This window comes from Heterocephalus glaber, unplaced genomic scaffold, assembly GCF_053883595.1.
Source record: "Heterocephalus glaber isolate CG9 unplaced genomic scaffold, H.glaber_assembly_v1.0 deba00001666, whole genome shotgun sequence".
Classification (NCBI taxonomy): domain Eukaryota; kingdom Metazoa; phylum Chordata; class Mammalia; order Rodentia; family Bathyergidae; genus Heterocephalus; species Heterocephalus glaber.
In genome coordinates, this window is record NW_028258406.1 from 572,332 (window position 1) to 576,487 (window position 4,156).

The window sequence follows — 4,156 nt, forward strand, 5'->3', positions numbered from 1 at the left end:
CAACTTGAAACTATTACTAAAAAGCTACTGTGATAAAAACAGCATGGTACTGGCAAAGAAACAGACCTGAGGACCAGTGGAGTACATTAGAAGAGGCAGAAAGAGCTCCAGACACATTCAGCCACCTCATCTTTGACAAAGGAGCCAAATACCCTCACTGGAAGAAAGATAGCCTCTTTAATAAATGGTACTGGGAAAATTGGGTTTCAACTTGCCAAAGACTAAAACTAGACCTATATCTCTCACCGTGAACTAAACTAAAATCTAAATGGATTAAAGATTTTAATATTAAAACAGAAACACTAGAGGTATAAGTGCAAATTGTAATCAAATGTAAGAGCCTTCTAACTCTGGCCTACTTCTCTTTGGGACTAGAGAGATTTTGCTGGACTCCTCATAGATTGTTCTTAAATCATGAGAGATGAAATTGCAGCAGCAGTTTTCTTCATCACAAGATTGGTGAAAAAACATGAAAAATTGAATAAACAGCAAATAGATGACTTTGCAGAAAAGCTGATGAAAATCTTATTTGAAACATATAGAGGTCACTGGCACCCCAGTTGCCCTTGTAAAGGACAAGCCTTCAGGTGTATCAGGACAAACAATCAGAATAATGACCCCTTTTTAAAAAGGGCTTGTGCTGAGAGTAAAGTGAATTATTTTCACCTGGGACTTCCAAGAAAGCTGACTGTATGGGTAGATCCCTATCAAGTGTGCTGTAGGTATGGTGTAAAAAACCATCCATTTATAGTTGCTTTTTTTAAAGGCAGATAGGAGGAATGGGAGTTAACTCAACAAATCAGTTATGCTGCTACTAGAGCCTCATTAGACTTCTCCTCTGGCATGTCCTCTGGTGAAGAAAGTGGTAGCATGGAATCTCAGGTCATCCCTAAAGTAAGCAATCCCAAGAGTGTCTATCAGGCTGAAAACTTGAAATGGCTCTGCCCATCTTAGCTCTACACCACCCCCCGAAAGAATGTGGCAGAGGGTTGTGCAGGAGTTCTAGGAAACCGGGTTGCCTGTCATGCTGCACATAGGATCCCCAAGTGCTACAGGCCTGTCACTGCCCACTGCATGGACAGGTACCACTGGATCAAGTCAAATCGATAATACTGTGACAAGGTTGCGGTGCAAGAGCTTAAAGGACAGGCTTTGTCTTTCCTAAAATGAAAATGAGTCTGAGGCTCTTGAGAGGCCCATGAAATAGAAAAAAATGCATAATGCTGAATCCTCTCACACAGATTAAGACTCTGTTCTTAGCTGTACTTTTTAATTCTTATTTAATTTTTTATGAAATTTTATGTACTGTTACTTAATGCACCCAGTGAAGTAACAGAATAAAGATATTAATCTGTGACAAAATTCAATGAATTATTAAAATTAACAGTTTAAATAAAGGTACTGTTTTTAATACCATACTGGTTGTTTGTTTCTAGGGAGTTTTAGTAGTTTGCATTTCTTCATTAGCAATTGTTTTAAAAGTAGATTTTTGGTTATGGAAGGGTGATCCTGATAATATAATGTTCTGGCTTCAACTTTATTTCTGGCTATAACTGTTCTATTTCACAAGTCCAGTAAGAGCTTAAGAATTATTCTAAAGTACAAAATTCCCTTCTTTATGTGTCTTTAAAAATTTCTTTCTAAGACTTAATATGCTTTATTTTATAAAAGTGATACATGCTTGTTATAAAGAATTTAAGCTAAACAGAACAACACACCACAAAGAAAATAAAAATATCTACTATCCAAAGCTGACCATTATTAATATTGATGGTCTCTATCTTCCCTTTCTCTGTATATGTACAGATTTAAAAATGGATACACAGACAGACAATTTGATAAGAATCCCATACTAGAGGCAGTACTTATTAAGAGTTTGAATTTAATTTTATTCAATCATAGAAAAAAAAGCCTACAGTGGTGCTAAAATGTCCATTAGCTTTTCTACCACAAAATATTTTAAGTTTTCTCCAGAATTGCAAAAGAAAAACATTAGGAAGCTGAAACAGTCCTTAATCCCCCTCTCCATTTTATATATGTTGAATATTAGTGGCTATGCCAACTATAGAAATCAGCATTCTTAATTTTTGTCCTTTATTACCCATGTTATTTTTAATGGCAAGTTTTAAAATTTATGTTCTGCCCTAAAAATATTTATGTAGACTTTTTGTTTATTGTTCTAAATTTAAATGGATTAAATGCTCATCAGTCTATATGTGAAATTTGTTTTGTTTCATCTTTGGTTAGCTGGATGCTATTAATAAACTTTTCCACACACACACACACACACACACACACACACACAAACAGAAACACTAAACTAGCTGGAAGAGAGTTTAGGAAGAACTCTTGAAGACATTGGTGTAGGAAAAGATTTCATGAACAAAACCTCAGTTGCCCGTGAACTAGCACAATCAACAAGTGAGATCTCTTCTTACTAAAAAGCTTCTGCACGGCAAGAGCAACCACCAGCAGTGTGAAGAGACAACCCACAATGTGGGAAAAATTCTCACCTGCTGTTCCTCGGACAAAGGCCTACTATCTAGAATCTATAAAGAACTTAAACAGATCAGACCTCTCAAATTTAAAGACCCAATCCAAAAATGGGCATCTGAAATGAACAAACATTTCTCAGACAAAAAAGTAGAAATAGCAAATAAACATATGAAAAAATATTAAACATCACTGGTCATTTGAGAGATGCAAATGAAAACAACACTGAGATTCCACCTCACTCCAGAAAGAATGGCTGATATCATGAAATCAATCAATAACAAATGCTGGTGGGGCTGTGGGGAAAGAGGAACCCTGCTCCACTACTGGTGGGAGTGTAGACGGGTGCAACCACTGTGGGAATCAGTATGGAGATACCTCAAAGAACTTGGACTGGAAGCCCCACTTGACCCAGCTATTTCCCTGGTGGATATCTTCCCCAAGGAATTAAAAGAATCATACAACAGTGATATATGTGCACCCATGTTCATAGCAGCACAGTTTGTGATAGCTAAAACTTGGAAACAGCCCAAATGCCCATCAACTGGAGACTGGATAAAGAAAATGTGATTTTTTTTTTAATAAAAGGAGTACTATTCACTCATAACAAACGAGAAATTAGAGACATTTATAGCTAAGTGGATGTGCATTGAGGCAATACTCTTAAGTGAAATAAATAGGACACACATGTAAATACCAAATAGTTTCTCTAATGTGAGAAACTGAAAGTGTAAATAAGAACTAAAAGGTATAACAGATAATGTCAAATAGAAAGAAAGGGGCAAAGAAGAAGGGGAATTGGGAGGTTTAGGGGAAAGGAAAGAAGGGAATGGAATTACTATGAGAAAATGAAAAAATGGAAACAAAGTCTTTATAAATAGGGAGGAATGGAGGGGTTGAAGTGAGGGCAGGGGAAGGGGGAAAAAATAAGAACCAAGAGAGATTATGTGAAGGTGCAAATTTCCAATGATGAGTGTCATTATATTGTATACCTAAAATGTACCTGTCCCGGCCCGCAGGTAAGTCAACGGAGACCCTAGAGGGGGAGCGAGGATGAGAGGGGACAGGGGACACGAGAGATGGAGACAAGACAGGTTTCTGATCAAGTCTCATTTATTGCAGAAGCTGTTACAACATATATACCGTAGGGCTAGAGGGGAGGAGCAAGAGGAGGGTACTGGGGCTACTTCCTTGTTGCCGGGTAGATTTGTAGCAGGCCCGGATATGTCCGTAAAAGGCACTCAAGATTTCCAGCGGGGGGGGGCAGGGCCCCCTACAGGTCCTCCCTTTTAAAATTATTTTTTAGAAAAGCGTCAGGAGAATCAAGCCTGCGGGGGCTGAGCCTGTCTTGGGTCAGAGCAACATACGTGTCTGCACCGTGCACCTTACCCGTCATCGGTTAACCAGAGAATCAAGGCTCTGGCACCTGTCTTAGGCGGCACACGAGGGCTCTCTCATTGCATGGCACGCTTGCTCAGTTGCCCGTCATTGGCTTGCCAGCCCGCTCACCAGGTGGGGCGAGAATTTTACGCCGTGGCAGAGATGGAATCGGCCCATGTAGCGTATGTCCAGCCAACATCCTGACAGTAATTTACCGCTGATTTTGACGTACATCTTTGTCTCCACTATAGCTCCAGGGGAAATCACAACCTTACAAAATCAG

At 39.1% G+C, this 4,156-nt stretch overlaps 1 pseudogene; it reads left to right on the plus strand.

The window, feature by feature from the left end:
* The first annotated feature begins 390 nt into the window (after positions 1-390).
* LOC101712701 (protein BTG4 pseudogene) lies at positions 391-1,110 on the plus strand (annotated as a pseudogene).
* Positions 1,111-4,156: the final 3,046 nt, after the last annotated feature.